The sequence below is a fragment of the Lampetra planeri genome, unplaced genomic scaffold, assembly GCF_965212315.1.
Source record: "Lampetra planeri unplaced genomic scaffold, kcLamPlan1.2.h2 scaffold_237, whole genome shotgun sequence".
NCBI lineage: Eukaryota > Metazoa > Chordata > Hyperoartia > Petromyzontiformes > Petromyzontidae > Lampetra > Lampetra planeri.
The window spans coordinates 46,398-62,212 of NW_027615067.1; the positions used below are offsets into that span (position 1 = coordinate 46,398).

Genomic DNA, 15,815 nt, shown 5'->3' on the forward strand with positions numbered 1-15,815 from the left:
GGTGGGTGAGTGGGTGGGTGAGTGGGTGAGTGGGTGGGTGAGTGGGTGGGTGAGTGAGTGGGTGGTGAGTGGTGGGTGGGTGAGTGGGTGAGTTGGTGGGTGAGTGGGTGGAGTGGGTGGGTGAGTGGGTGGGTGGGTGGGGTGAGTGGGTGAGGTGGGTGAGTGGGTGAGTGGGTGGGTAGGTGGGGTGGGTCAGTGAGTGGGTGAGTGGGGTGGGTGAGTGGTCAGGAGTGGTGGTGGGTGGGTGGTGGGTGAGTGGGTGAGTGGGTGGGTGAGTAGGTGGAGTGAGTGGGTGGGGGTGGGTGAGCGGGTGAGTGGGCGGGTGAGTGGGTGGGTGGGTGGGTGAGTGGGTGAGTGGGTGGGGTGAGTGGGTGGGTGAGTGGATGGTGGGTGGGTGAGTGGTGGGTGAGTGGGTGGGGTGAGGTGGGTGAGTGGGGTGGTGGAGTGGGTGAGTGGGTGGGTGAGTGGGTGAGTGGGTGGGGTGAGTGGGTGGGTGAGTGGGTGAGTGGTGGGTGAGTGGGTGGGGGTGAGTGGGTGGGTGAGTGGGTGAGTGGGTGGGTGAGTGGAGTGGGGTGTGTGGTGGTGGGTTGGTGGGTGAGGTGGGGAGTGGGTGTGTGAGTGGGTGGGTGGGTGAGTGGGTGAGTGGGTGAGAGTGGATGCCCCTCGGTGTCTCTCCAGGAGTTTGATGCATTCGGTTCAACAGTGGGGGGCTCGCGTTGATAAATACAAAATAAAGACATCGTAATAAGTAGGTCATCTCATTGTTGTTTGCTGTGAGCAAATATCTATACAACACCACAAGGAATGTATTTTGGGAAACACTGAAGTTTAACTCCCTCCCCTCCCTCCCCTCCCTCCCTCTCCCTTCCACTCCCTCCCCCTCCCTCGCCTCCCCCCCACCCCTCTCCTCCCCCTCCACTGTCCCCCCCCCTCCCTCTCCCTCGCCTCCTCACCCCACCCCTCCCCCCTCTCCTCTCCTCCCCCTCCACTCTCCTCCCCTCCCTCTCCCCCCCTCTCCCTCCCTCTCCCTCCCCCCTCCCTCTCCCTCGCCTCCTCCCCCCACCCCTCCTGAGTTTAGGGTGGTCGCTGGACTCAAATACGACCTGGAGTTCTCAGTGCTGGAGTCCAACTGCTCCTACGAGGGACATGGAGGCCAACCCCGCGTCTTGCGGCCCCACGGCCTACCCCAGCGTAAGTAGAGAGGGGAAAAGATGACGGGGAGCTCTGCATGCTGATATGAGCTACCCGTCGGAGGCCGTCGGACTGCGAGGGGGGGCTGCGTGCAGAACGAGAGAGAGCGAGCGAGGGGAGCAAGCGAGAGAGCGAGCGAGCGAGAGAGCGAGAGAGTGAGCGAGCGAGGGATCGAGAGAGCGAGCGAGCGAGCGAAGGATCGGGAGAGCGAGCGGAGCGAGGGATCGAGAAAGAGAGCGAGGGATCGAGAGAGCGAGCGAGCGAGGGATCGAGAGAGCGAGCGAGCGAGCGAGGGGATCGAGAGAGAGAGCGAGGGGATCGAGACAGCGAGCGAGGGATCGAGAGAGCGAGCGAGCGAGGGGATCGAGAGAGCGAGCGAGCGAGCGAGTGAGGGATCGAGAGAGAGAGCGAGCGAGGGATTGAGAAAGCGAGCGGGGGATCGAGAGAGCGAGCGAGGGATCGAGAGAGCGAGCGAGGGATCGAGAGAGGCGAGCGAGCGAGGGATCGAGGAGAGCGAGCGAGCAAGCGAGGGATCGAGAGAGCGAGCGAGCGAGCGAGGGATCGAGAGAGCGAGCGAGCAAGGGATCGAGAGAGCGAGCGAGCGAGCGAGGGGATCGAGAGAGCGAGCGAGCGAGCGAGGGATTGAGGAGAGCGAGCGAGCGAGCGAGGGATTGAGAGAGCGAGCGAGCGAGGGATTTGAGAGAGCGAGCGAGCGAGGGGATCGAGAGAGCGAGCGAGCAAGCGAGGGATCGAGAGAGCGAGCGAGGCGAGCGAGGGATTGAGAGAGCGAGGCGAGCGAGGGATCGAGAGAGCGAGCGAGCAAGGGATCGAGGAGAGCGAGGCGAGCGAGGGGATTCGAGCGAGCGAGCGAGGGATCGAGCGAGCGAGCGAGGGATCGAGAGAGCGAGCGAGGGATCGAGCGAGCGAGCGAGGGGATCGAGAGAGCGAGCGAGCGAGCGAGGGATCGAGAGAGCGAGCGAGCGAGGGATCGAGAGAGCGAGCGAGCGAGGGATCGAGAGAGCGAGCGAGCGAGGGATCGAGAGAGCGAAGGCGAGCGAGGGATCGAGGCGAGCGACGAGCGAGCGGGGATCGAGAGAGCGAGGCGAACGAGGGATCGAGAGAGCGAGCGAATGAGGGATCGAGAGAGCGAGCGAGGGATCGAGAAAGAGAGCGAGGGATCGAGCGAGCGAGCGAGGGATCGAGAGAGTGAGCGAGCGAGCGAGGGATCGAGAGAGTTAGCGAGCGAGGGATCGAGAGAGGCGAGCGAGGGATCGAGAAAGAGAGCGAGGGATCGAGCGAGCGAGCGAGGGATCGAGAGAGTGAGCGAGCGAGCGAGGGATCGAGGAGAGCGAGCGAGCGAGGGATCGAGAGAGTGAGCGAGCGAGCGAGGGATCGAGAGAGCGAGCGAGCGAGGGACGAGAGAGCGAGCGAGGGATCGATGAGAGAGCGAATGAGGGATCGAGAGAGCGAGCGAGGGATCGAGAAAGAGAGCGAGGGATTGAGAGAGCGAGCGAGGAGGGATCGAGAGAGCGAGCGAGCGAGCGAGGGATCGAGAGAGCGAGCGAGCGAGGGATCAGAGAGAGCGAGCGAGGGGATCGAGAGAGAGAGCGAGGGATCGAGAGAGCGAGCCAGCGAGGGATCGAGAGAGCGAGCGAGGGATCGAGAGAGCGAGCGAGCAAGCGAGGGATCGAGAGAGCGAGCGAGGATCGAGAGAGCGAGCGAGCAAGCGAGGATCGAGAGAGCGAGCGAGGGATCGAGAGAGCAAGCGAGGGATCGAGAGAGCGAGCGAGGATCGAGAGAGCGAGCGAGCGATCGAGAGAGCGAAGCGAGGGGATCGAGAGGAGAGCGAGCGAGGGGATCGAGAGAGCGAGCGAGGGATCGAGAGAGCGAGGGGCGAGCGAGCAAGCGAGGGATTGAGAGAGAGAGCGAGGGATCGAGAGAGCGAGCGAGCAAGCGAGGGATCGAGAGAGCGAGCGAGGGATCGAGAGAGCGAGCGAGGGATCGAGGAGAGCGAGCGAGGGATCGAGAGAGCGAGCGAGGGATCGAGGAGAGCGAGCGAGCGAGGGATCGAGAGAGCGAGCGAGCGAGGGATCGAGAGAGAGAGCGAGGGATCGAGAGAGCGAGCGAGGGATCGAGAGAGTGAGCGAGCAAGCGAGGGATCGAGGAGAACGAGCGAGCGAACGAGGGATCGAGAGAGAGCGAGCGAGACGAGGGATCGAGAGAGCGAGCGAGGGATCGAGAGAGCGAGCGAGGGATCGAGAGAGCGAGCGAACGAGGGATCGAGAGGAGCGAGCGAGGGATCGAGAGAGCGAGCGCCGAGCGAACGAGGGATCGAGAGAGCGAGCGAGCGAACGAGAGATCGAGAGAGCGAGGCGAGGGATCGAGAGAGCGAGCGAGGCGAACGAGGGATCGAGAGGAGCGAGCGAGCGAGGGATCGAGAGAGAGAGCGAGGGATCGAGAGAGCGAGCGAGGGGATCGAGAAAGAGAGCGAGGGATCGAGAAAGCGAAGCGAGCGAGGGATCGAGAGAGTGAGCGAGCGAGCGAGGGATCGAGAGAGCGAGGCGAGCGAGGGATCGAGAGAGCGAGCGAGGGATCGAGAGAGCGAGCGAGCGAGGGATGGAGAGAGCGAGCGAGCGAGGGATGGAGAGAGCGAGCGAGCGAGGGATTGAGAGAGCGAGCGAGTGAGGGATCGAGCGAGCGAGCGAGCGAGGGATCGAGAGAGCGAGCGAGCGAGGGATCAAGAGAGCGAGCGAGTGAGGGATCGAGAGAGAGAGCGAGGGATCGAGAGAGCGAGCGAGCGAGGGATCGAGAGAGCGAGCGAGGGATCGAGAGAGCGAGCGAGGGATCGAGAGAGCGAGCGAGGGATCGAGAGAGCGAGCGAGCAAGCAAGGGATCGAGAGAGCAAGCGAGGGATCGAGAGAGCGAGCGAAAGATCGAGAGAGCGAGCGAGGGATCGAGAGAGCGAGCGAGGGATCGAGAGAGCGAGCGAGCAAGCGAGGGATTGAGAGAGAGAGCGAGGGATCGAGAGAGTGAGCGAGCAAGCGAGGGATCGAGAGAGCGAGCGAGGGATCGAGAGAGAGCGAGCGAGGGATCGAAAGAGCGAGCGAGGGATCGAGAGAGCGAGCGAGGGATCGAGAAGAGCGAGCGAGGGATCGAGAGAGGTGAGCGAGCAAGCGAGGGATCGAGAGAGCGAGCGAGGGATCGAAAGAGCGAGCGAGGGATCGAGAGAGCGAGCGAGGGATCGAGAGAGCGAGTGAGGGATCGAGAGAGTGAGCGAGCAAGCGAGGGATCGAGAGAGCGAGCGAGGGATCGAGGAGAGCGAGCGAGGGATCGAGAGAGCGAGCGAGGGATCGAGAGAGCGAGCGAGGGATCGAGAGAGCGAGCAAGCGAGGGATCGAGAGAGAGAGCGAGCGAGGGATCAAGAGAGCGAGCGAGTGAGGGATCGAGAGAGAGAGCGAGGGATCGAGAGAGCGAGCGAGCGAGGGATCGAGAGAGCGAGCGAGGGATCGAGAGAGCGAGCGAGGGATCGAGAGAGCGAGCGAGGGATCGAGAGAGCGAGCGAGGGATCGAGAGAGAGCGAGCGAGGGATCGAGAGAGCGAGCGAGGGATCGAGAGAGCGAGCGAGGGATCGAGAGAGCGAGCGAGGGATCGAGAGAGCGAGCGAGCAAGCGAGGGATCGAGAGAGCAAGCGAGGGATCGAGAGAGCGAGCGAGGGATCGAGAGAGTGAGCGAAAGATCGAGAGAGCGAGCGAGGGATCGAGAGAGCGAGCGAGGGATCGAGAGAGCGAGCGAGCAAGCGAGGGATTGAGAGAGAGAGCGAGGGATCGAGAGAGCGAGCGAGGGATCGAGAGAGCGAGCGAGGGATCGAGAGAGCGAGCGAGGGATCGAGAGAGTGAGCGAGCAAGCGAGGGATTGAGAGAGCGAGCGAGGGATCGAAAGAGCGAGCGAGGGATCGAGAGAGCGAGCGAGGGATCGAGAGAGCGAGCGAGGGATCGAGAGAGCGAGCGAGCAAGCGAGGGATTGAGAGAGCGAGCGAGGGATCGAAAGAGCGAGCGAGGGATCGAGAGAGCGAGCGAGGGATCGAGAGAGCGAGCGAGGGATCGAGAGAGTGAGCGAGCAAGCGAGGGATCGAGAGAGCGAGCGAAAGATCGAGAGAGCGAGCGAGGGATCGAGAGAGCGAGCGAGGGGATCGAGAGAGCGAGCGAGCAAGCGAGGGATCGAGAGAGCGAGCGAGGGATCGAGAGAGCGAGCGAGGGATCGAGAGAGCGAGCGAGGGATCGAGAGAGCGAGCGAGGGATCGAAAGAGCGAGCGAGGGATCGAGAGAGCGAGCGAGGGATCGAGAGAGCGAGCGAGGGATCGAGAGAGTGAGCGAGCAAGCGAGGGATCGAGAGAGCGAGCGAGGGATTAAAAGAGCGAGCGAGGGATCGAGAGAGCGAGCGAGGGATCGAGAGAGCGAGCGAGGGATCGAGAGAGTGAGCGAGCAAGCGAGGGATCGAGAGAGCGAGCGAGGGATCGAGAGAGCGAGCGAGGGATCGAGAGAGCGAGCGAGGGATCGAGAGAGCGAGCGAGGGATCGAGAGAGCGAGCGAGGGATCGAGAGAGCGAGCGAGCAAGCGAGGGATTGAGAGAGAGAGCGAGGGATCGAGAGAGTGAGCGAGGGATCGAGAGAGCGAGCGAGGGATCGAGAGAGCGAGCGAGCAAGCGAGGGATTGAGAGAGAGAGCGAGGGATCGAGAGAGTGAGCGAGCAAGCGAGGGATCGAGAGAGCGAGCGAGGGATCGAGAGAGCGAGCGAGGGATCGAGAGAGCGAGCGAGCAAGCGAGGGATTGAGAGAGAGAGCGAGGGATCGAGAGAGTGAGCGAGCAAGCGAGGGATCGAGAGAGCGAGCGAGGGATCGAGAGAGCGAGCGAGGGATCGAGAGAGCGAGCGAGCAAGCGAGGGATTGAGAGAGAGAGCGAGGGATCGAGAGAGTGAGCGAGGGATCGAGAGAGCGAGCGAGGGATCGAGAGAGCGAGCGAGGGATCGAGAGAGCGAGCGAGGGATCGAGAGAGCGAGCGAGGGATCGAGAGAGGGAGCGAGCGAGGGATCGAAAGAGCGAGCGAGCGAACGAGGGATCGAGAGAGCGAGCGAACGAGGGATCGAGAGAGCGAGCGAACGAGGGATCGAGAGAGCGAGCGAGCGAACGAGGGATCGAGAGAGCGAGCGAGCGAACGAGGGATCGAGAGAGCGAGCGAGCGAGGGATCGAGAGAGCGAGCGAGGGATCGAGAGAGCGAGCGAGGGATCGAGAGAGCGAGCGAGGGATCGAGAGAGCGAGCGAGGGATCGAGAGAGCGAGCGAGGGATCGAGAGAGCGAGCGAGCCAACGAGGGATCGAGAGAGCGAGCGAGCGAACGAGGGATCGAGAGAGCGAGCGAGGGATCGAGAGAGCGAGCGAGGGATCGAGAGAGCGAGCGAGGGATCGAGAGAGCGAGCGAACGAGGGATCGAGAGAGCGAGCGAGCGAGGGATCTAGAGAGCGAGCGAGCGAGCAAGCGAGGGATCGAGAGAGCGAGCGAGCGAGGGATCGAGGGATCGAGAGAGCGAGCGAGGGATCGAGAGAGCGAGCGAGGGATCGAGAGAGCGAGCGAGGGATCGAGAGAGCGAGCGAGGGATCGAGAGAGCGAGCGAGCGAGGGATCGAGAGAGCGAGCGAGCGAGGGGAACGAGAGAGAGAGCGAGCGATCAAGAGAGCGAGCGAGCGAGGGATCGAGAGAGCGAGCGAGCGAGGGATCGAGGAGAGCGAGCGAGCGAGGGATCGAGAGAGCGAGCGAGCGAGGGATCGAGAGAGCGAGCGAGCGAGGGATCGAGAGAGCGAGCGAGCGAGGGATCGAGAGAGCGAGCGAGCGAGGGATCGAGAGAGCGAGCGAGCGAGGGATGGATCAAGAGAGCGAGCGAGCGAGGGATCGAGAGATCGAGAGAGCGATCGAGAGATCGAGAGAGCGAGCGAGGGATCGAGAGAGCGAGCGAGCGAGGGATCGAGAGATCGAAAGAGCGAGCGAGCGAGGGATCGAGAGAGCGAGCGAGCGAGGGATCGAGAGAGCGAGCGAGCTAGGGATCGAGGGAGCGAGGAGAGCGAGCGAGCGAGGGATCGAGAGAGCGAGCGAGGGATCGAGAGAGCGAGCGAGCGAGGGATCGAGAGAGCGAGCGAGGGATCGAGAGAGCGAGCGAGCGAGGGATCGAGAGAGCGAGCGAGCGAGGGATTGAGGGATCGAGAGAGCGAGCGAGCGAGCGAGGGATCGAGGGATCGAGAGAGCGAGCGAGCGAGGGATCGAGGGATCGAGAGAGCGAGCGAGCGAGGGATCGAGAGAGCGAGCGAGCGAGGGATCGAGAGAGCGAGCGAGTGAGGGATCGAGGAATCAAGAGAGCGAGCGATCGAGGGATCGAGAGAGCGAGCGACCGAGGGATCGAGAGAGCGAGCGAGCGAGGGATCGAGAGAGCGAGCGAGCGAGCGATGGATCAAGAGAGCGAGCGAGCGAGGGATCGAGAGATCGAGAGAGCGATCGAGAGATCGAGAGAGCGAGCGAGGGATCGAGAGAGCGAGCGAGCGAGGGATCGAGAGATCGAAAGAGCGAGCGAGCGAGCGAGGGATCGAGAGAGCGAGCGAGCGAGGGAGCGAGAGAGCGAGCGAGCGAGGGATCGAGAGAGCGAGCGAGCGAGGGAGCGAGAGAGCGAGGGATTGAGAGAGCGAGCGAGGGATCGAGAGAGCGAGCGAGCGAGCGATCGAGAGAGTGAGCGAGCGAGGGATCGAGAGAGCGAGCGAGCGAGGGATCGAGAGAGCGAGCGAGGGATCGAGAGAGCGAGCGAGCAAGCGAGGGATTGAGAGAGCGAGCGAGGGATCGAAAGAGCGAGCGAGGGATCGAGAGAGCGAGCGAGGGATCGAGAGAGCGAGCGAGGGATCGAGAGAGTGAGCGAGCAAGCGAGGGATCGAGAGAGCGAGCGAAAGATCGAGAGAGCGAGCGAGGGATCGAGAGAGGCGAGCGAGGGATCGAGAGAGCGAGCGAGCAAGCGAGGGATCGAGAGAGCGAGCGAGGGATCGAGAGAGCGAGCGAGGGATCGAAAGAGCGAGCGAGGGATCGAGAGAGCGAGCGAGGGATCGAGAGAGCGAGCGAGGGATCGAGAGAGTGAGCGAGCAAGCGAGGGATCGAGAGAGCGAGCGAGGGATCGAAAGAGCGAGCGAGGGATCGAGAGAGCGAGCGAGGGATCGAGAGAGCGAGCGAGGGATCGAGAGAGTGAGCGAGCAAGCGAGGGATCGAGAGAGCGAGCGAGGGGATCGAGAGAGCGAGCGAGGGATCGAGAGAGCGAGCGAGGGATCGAGAGAGCGAGCGAGGGATCGAGAGAGCGAGCGAGGGATCGAGAGAGCGAGCGAGCAAGCGAGGGATTGAGAGAGAGAGCGAGGGATCGAGAGAGTGAGCGAGGGATCGAGAGAGCGAGCGAGGGATCGAGAGAGCGAGCAAGCGAGGGATTGAGAGAGAGAGCGAGGGATCGAGAGAGTGAGCGAGCAAGCGAGGGATCGAGAGAGCGAGCGAGGGATCGAGAGAGCGAGCGAGGGATCGAGAGAGCGAGCGAGCAAGCGAGGGATTGAGAGAGAGAGCGAGGGATCGAGAGAGTGAGCGAGCAAGCGAGGGATCGAGAGAGCGAGCGAGGGATCGAGAGAGCGAGCGAGGGATCGAGAGAGCGAGCGAGCAAGCGAGGGATTGAGAGAGAGAGCGAGGGATCGAGAGAGTGAGCGAGGGATCGAGAGAGCGAGCGAGGGATCGAGAGAGCGAGCGAGGGATCGAGAGAGCGAGCGAGGGATCGAGAGAGGGAGCGAGCGAGGGATCGAAAGAGCGAGCGAGCGAACGAGGGATCGAGAGAGCGAGCGAACGAGGGATCGAGAGAGCGAGCGAACGAGGGATCGAGAGAGCGAGCGAGCGAACGAGGGATCGAGAGAGCGAGCGAGCGAACGAGGGATCGAGAGAGCGAGCGAGCGAGCGAGGGATCGAGAGAGCGAGCGAGGGATCGAGAGAGCGAGCGAGCCAACGAGGGATCGAGAGAGCGAGCGAGCCAACGAGGGATCGAGAGAGCGAGCGAGTGAACGAGGGATCGAGAGAGCGAGCGAGGGATCGAGAGAGCGAGCGAGGGATCGAGAGAGCGAGCGAACGAGGGATCGAGAGAGCGAGCGAGCGAGGGATCTAGAGAGCGAGCGAGCGAGCAAGCGAGGGATCGAGAGAGCGAGCGAGCGAGGGATCGAGGGATCGAGAGAGCGAGCGAGGGATCGAGAGAGCGAGCGAGGGATCGAGAGAGCGAGCGAGGGATCGAGAGAGCGAGCGAGGGATCGAGAGAGCGAGCGAGCGAGGGATCGAGAGAGCGAGCGAGCGAGGGAACGAGAGAGAGAGCGAGCGATCAAGAGAGCGAGCGAGCGAGGGATCGAGAGAGCGAGCGAGCGAGGGATCGAGAGAGCGAGCGAGCGAGGGATCGAGAGAGCGAGCGAGGGATCGAGAGAGCGAGCGAGCGATGGATCGAGAGAGCGAGCGAGCGAGGGATCGAGAGAGCGAGCGAGCGAGGGATGGATCAAGAGAGCGAGCGAGCGAGGGATGGATCAAGAGATCGAGAGAGCGATCGAGAGATCGAGAGAGCGAGCGAGGGATCGAGAGAGCGAGCGAGCGAGGGATCGAGAGATCGAAAGAGCGAGCGAGCGAGGGATCGAGAGAGCGAGCGAGCGAGGGATCGAGAGAGCGAGCGAGCAAGGGATCGAGGGGAGCGAGGAGAGCGAGCGAGCGAGGGATCGAGAGAGCGAGCGAGGGATCGAGAGAGCGAGCGAGCGAGGGATCGAGAGAGCGAGCGAGGGATCGAGAGAGCGAGCGAGCGAGGGATCGAGAGAGCGAGCGAGCGAGGGATTGAGGGATCGAGAGAGCGAGCGAGCGAGCGAGGGATCGAGGGATCGAGAGAGCGAGCGAGCGAGGGATCGAGAGAGCGAGCGAGGGATCGAGGGATCGAGAGAGCGAGGGATCGAGGGATCGAGAGAGCGAGCGAGCGAGGGATCGAGAGAGCGAGCGAGCGAGGGATCGAGGGATCAAGAGAGCGAGCGATCGAGGGATCGAGAGAGCGAGCGACCGAGGGATCGAGAGAGCGAGCGAGCGAGGGATCGAGAGAGCGAGCGAGGCGAGCGATGGATCAAGAGAGCGAGCGAGCGAGGGATCGAGAGATCGAGAGAGCGATCGAGAGATCGAGAGAGCGAGCGAGGGATCGAGAGAGCGAGCGAGCGAGGGATCGAGAGATCGAAAGAGCGAGCGAGCGAGCGAGGGATCGAGAGAGCGAGCGAGCGAGGGAGCGAGAGAGCGAGCGAGCGAGGGATCGAGAGAGCGAGCGAGCGAGGGAGCGAGAGAGCGAGGGATTGAGAGAGCGAGCGAGGGATTGAGAGAGCGAGCGAGGGATCGAGAGAGCGAGCGAGCGATCGAGAGAGTGAGCGAGCGAGGGATCGAGAGAGCGAGCGAGCGAGGGATCGAGAGAGCGAGCGAGCGAGGGATCGAGAGAGCGAGCGAGCGAGGGATCGAGGGATCGAGAGAGCGAGCGAGCGAGGGATCGAGGGATCGAGAGAGCGAGCGAGGGATCGAGAGAGCGAGCGAGGGATCGAGGGATCGAGAGAGCGAGCGAGGGATCGAGAGAGCGAGCGAGCGAGGGATCGAGGGATCGAGAGAGCGAGCGAGCGAGGGATCGAGAGAGCGAGCGAGCGAGGGATCGAGAGAGCGAGCGAGCGAGGGATCGAGAGAGCGAGCGAGCGAGGGATCGAGAGAGCGAGCGAGCGAGGGATCGAGAGAGCGAGCGAGCGAGGGATCGAGAGAGCGAGCGAGCGAGGGATCGAGAGAGCGAGCGAGCGAGGGATCGAGAGAGCGAGCAAGGGATCGAGAGAGCGAGCGAGCGTGGGATCGAGAGAGCGAGCGAGCGAGGGATCGAGAGAGCGAGCGAGCGAGGGATCGAGAGAGCGAGGGATCGAGGGATCGAGAGAGCGAGGGATCGAGAGAGCGAGAGAGCGAGCGAGCGAGGGATCGAGAGAGCGAGCGAGCGAGGGATCGAGAGAGCGAGCGAGCGAGGGATCGAGAGAGCGAGCGAGCGAGGGATCGATAGAGCGAGCGAGCGAGGGATCGAGAGAGCGAGGGATCGAGAGAGTGAGGGATCGAGGGATCGAGAGAGGCGAGCGAGCGAGGGATCGAGAGAGCGAGCGAGCGAGGGATCGAGAGAGCGAGCGAGCGAGGGATTGAGAGAGCGAGCGAGCGAGGGATTGAGAGAGCGAGGGATCGAGAGAGCGAGCGAGCGAGAGAGCGAGAGAGCGAGGGATCGAGAGAGCGAGCGACGGATCGAGGGATCGAGAGAGCGAGGGATCGAGAGAGCGAGGGATCGAGTTAGCGAGGGATCGAGAGAGTGAGCGAGCGAGGGATCGAGAGAGCGAGGGATCGAGCGAGCGAGGAATCGAGAGAGTGAGCGAGCGAGGGATCGAGAGAGCGAGGGATCGAGCGAGCGAGGGATCGAGAGAGCGAGCGAGCGAGCGAGAGATCGAGAGAGCGAGCGAGCGAGCAAGGGATCGAGAGAGCGAGGCGAGCGAGCGAGAGATCGAGAGAGTGAGCGAGCGAGCGAGGGATCGAGAGAGTGAGCGAGCGAGCGAGGGATCGAGCGAGCGAGCGAGGGATCGAGAGAGCGAGCGAGGGATCGAGAGATCGAGAGAGCGAGCGAGCGAGCGTGCGAGGGATCGAGAGATCGAGAGAGCGAGCGAGCGAGGGATCGAGCGAGTGATCGAGAGAGCGAGCGAGCGAGGGATCGAGAGAGCGAGCGAGGGATCGAGAGAGCGAGCGAGGGATCGAGAGAGCGAGCGAGGGATCGAGAGAGCGAGCGAGCGAGGGATCGAGAAAGCGAGGGATCGAGGGATCGAGAGAGCGAGGGATCGAGAGAGCGAGAGAGCGAGCGAGCGAGGGATCGAGAGAGCGAGCGAGCGAGGGATCGAGAGAGCGAGCGAGCGAGGGATCGAGAGAGCGAGCGAGCGAGGGATCGAGAGAGCGAGCGAGCGAGGGATCGAGAGAGCGAGCGAGCGAGGGATCGAGAGAGCGAGCGAGCGAGGGATCGAGAGAGCGAGCGAGCGAGGGATCGAGAGAGCGAGGGATCGAGAGAGTGAGGGATCGAGGGATCGAGCGAGCGAGCGAGGGATCGAGAGAGCGAGCGAGCGAGGGATCGAGAGAGCTAGCGAGCGAGGGATCGAGAGAGCGAGCGAGGGATTGAGAGAGCGAGGGATCGAGAGAGCGAGCGAGCGAGGAGAGCGAGAGAGCGAGGGATCGAGAGAGCGAGCGACGGATCGAGGGATCGAGAGAGCGAGGGATCGAGAGAGCGAGGGATCGAGTGAGCGAGGGATCGAGAGAGTGAGCGAGCGAGGGATCGAGAGAGCGAGGGATCGAGCGAGCGAGGGATCGAGAGAGTGAGCGAGCGAGGGATCGAGAGAGCGAGGGATCGAGCGAGCGAGGGATCGAGAGAGCGAGCGAGCGAGCGAGGGATCGAGAGAGCGAGCGAGCAAGGGATCGAGAGAGCGAGCGAGAGATCGAGAGAGTGAGCGAGCGAGCGAGGGATCGAGAGAGTGAGCGAGCGAGCGAGGGATCGAGCGAGCGAGGGATCGAGAGAGCGAGCGAGGGATCGAGAGATCGAGAGAGCGAGCGAGCGAGCGTGCGAGGGATCGAGAGATCGAGAGAGCGAGCGAGCGAGGGATCGAGAGAGCGAGGCGAGCGAGGAATCGAGAGAGCGAGCGAGCGAGGAATCGAGAGATCGAGCGAGCGAGGGATCGAGAGAGCGAGCGAGCGAGGGATCGAGAGAGCGAGGGATCGAGAGAGTGAAGGATCGAGGGATCGAGAGAGCGAGCGAGCGAGGGATCGAGAGAGCGAGCGAGCGAGGGATCGAGAGAGCGAGCGAGCGAGAGAGCGAGAGAGCGAGGGATCGAGAGAGCGAGGGATCGAGAGAGTGAGGGATCGAGGGATCGAGAGAGCGAGCGAGCGAGCGAGGGATCGAGAGAGCGAGCGAGCGAGGGATCGAGAGAGCGAGCGAGCGAGGGATCGAGAGAGCGAGGGATCGAGAGAGTGAGGGATCGAGGGATCGAGAGAGCGAGCGAGCGAGCGAGGGATCGAGAGAGCGAGCGAGCGAGGGATCGAGAGAGCGAGCGAGCGAGGGATCGAGAGAGCGAGCGAGGGATTGAGAGAGCGAGGGATCGAGAGAGCGAGCGAGCGAGAGAGCGAGAGAGCGAGGGATCGAGAGAGCGAGCGACGGATCGAGGGATCGAGAGAGCGAGGGATCGAGAGAGCGAGGGATCGAGTGAGCGAGGGATCGAGAGAGTGAGCGAGCGAGGGATCGAGAGAGCGAGGGATCGAGCGAGCGAGGGATCGAGAGAGTGAGCGAGCGAGGGATCGAGAGAGCGAGGGATCGAGCGAGCGAGGGATCGAGAGAGCGAGCGAGCGAGGGATCGAGAGAGCGAGCGAGCAAGGGATCGAGAGAGCGAGCGAGAGATCGAGAGAGTGAGCGAGCGAGCGAGGGATCGAGAGAGTGAGCGAGCGAGCGAGGGATCGAGCGAGCGAGCGAGGGATCGAGAGAGCGAGCGAGGGATCGAGAGATCGAGAGAGCGAGCGAGCGAGCGTGCGAGGGATCGAGAGATCGAGAGAGCGAGCGAGCGAGGGATCGAGAGAGCGAGCGAGCGAGGAATCGAGAGAGCGAGCGAGCGAGGAATCGAGAGATCGAGCGAGCGAGGGATCGAGAGAGCGAGCGAGCGAGGGATCGAGAGAGCGAGGGATCGAGAGAGTGAGGGATCGAGGGATCGAGAGAGCGAGCGAGCGAGGGATCGAGAGAGCGAGCGAGCGAGGGATCGAGAGAGCGAGCGAGCGAGGGATCGAGAGAGCGAGCGAGCGAGAGAGCGAGAGAGCGAGGGATCGAGGGATCGAGAGAGCGAGGGATCAAGTGAGCGAGGGATCGAGAGAGCGAGGGATCGAGCGAGCGAGGGATCGAGAGAGCGAGCGAGCGAGGGATCGAGAGAGCGAGCGAGGGATCGAGAGAGCGAGCGAGGGATCGAGAGAGCGAGCGAGGGATCGAGAGAGCGAGCGAGCGAGGGATCCAGAGAGCGAGCGAGCGAGGGATCGAGAGAGCGAGCGAGCGAGGGAACGAGAGAGAGAGCGAGCGATCGAGAGAGCGAGCGAGCGAGGGATCGAGAGAGCGAGCGAGCGAGGGATCGAGAGAGCGAGCGAGCGAGAGAGCGAGAGAGCGAGGGATCGAGAGAGCGAGCGACGGATCGAGGGATCGAGAGAGCGAGGGATCGAGAGAGCGAGGGATCGAGTGAGCGAGGGATCGAGAGAGCGAGGGATCGAGCGAGCGAGGGATCGAGGAGAGCGAGCGAGCGAGGGATCGAGAGAGCGAGGGATCGAGCGAGCGAGGGATCGAGAGAGCGAGCGAGGGATCGAGAGAGCGAGCGAGGGATCGAGAGAGCGAGCGAGCGAGCGAGAGATCGAGAGAGTGAGCGAGCGAGCGAGGGATCGAGAGAGTGAGCGAGCGAGCGAGGGATCGAGCGAGCGAGGGATCGAGAGAGCGAGCGAGGGATCGAGAGATCGAGAGAGCGAGCGAGCGAGCGTGCGAGGGATCGAGAGATCGAGAGAGCGAGCGAGCGAGGGATCGAGAGAGCGAGCGAGCGAGGGATCGAGAGAGCGAGCGAGCGAGGAATCGAGAGATCGAGCGAGCGAGGGATCGAGCGAGCGAGGGATCGAGCGAGCGAGGGATCGAGCGAGCGAGGGATCGAGCGAGCGAGGGATCGAGCGAGCGAGGGATCGAGCGAGCGAGCGAGCGAGGGATCGAGCGAGCGAGGGATCGAGCGAGCGAGCGAGCGAGGGATCGAGCGAGCGAGGGATCGAGGGATCGAGAGAGCGAGGGATCGAGAGAGCGAGCGAGGGATCGAGAGAGCGAGCGAGAGATCGAGAGAGCGAGCGAGCGAGCGAGGGATCGAGAGAGCGAGCGAGCGAGCGAGCGAGGGATCGAGAGAGCGAGCGAGAGAGCGAGCGAGCGAGGGATCGAGAGAGCGAGTGAGGGATCGAGGGATCGAGAGAGCGAGGGATCGAGAGAGCGAGCGAGCGAGAGAGCGAGCGAGCGAGGGATCGAGAGAGCGAGCGAGGGAGAGAGCGAGCGAGCGAGGGATCGAGCGAGCGAGCGAGGGAGCGAGCGAGGGATCGAGAGAGCGAGCGAGCGAGCGAGAGGTGGGGGTTTACATAAAGCAAAGAGAGGACACGCAAAGGCAAAAGTGCCCCCGTGTAGCCCACGCGGAATGTCGGGGCAAGTGCTGTTAGCGAGTTATGGCTGTGCCTGTGAATGCCGGCAGGGCACACGAGGGGCTGGGTGCGTGGCCGGCACCACGCACACCCGGCCGCCTTTGTCTCCCCAGTCGCGATGTTTACTATACTACCGCACCGGGAACTCATTTCAGGCTGAGTCGACCCTGACGCCACCCTGCCCAGGTGGTAACGAGATCGTTACCGGCTCACCCACTCACCCACTCACTCACTCACCCACTCACTCACCCACTCATTCACTCACTCACCCACTCACTC

General features: G+C 64.0%; 1 protein-coding gene across 2 annotated transcripts in view; it reads left to right on the top strand.

Annotated features, from left to right (window-relative positions):
* The first annotated feature begins 1,078 nt into the window (after window positions 1–1,078).
* Window positions 1,079–15,815, top strand: part of LOC144740592 (uncharacterized) — a 34,292-nt gene continuing 19,555 nt past the window's right edge. For both annotated transcript variants that reach the window (XM_078623408.1, XM_078623410.1), the window contains exon 1: window positions 1,079–1,191. The gene's annotated coding sequence lies outside the window, so the exon portion shown is untranslated. The remainder of the gene's footprint in view (window positions 1,192–15,815) is intronic.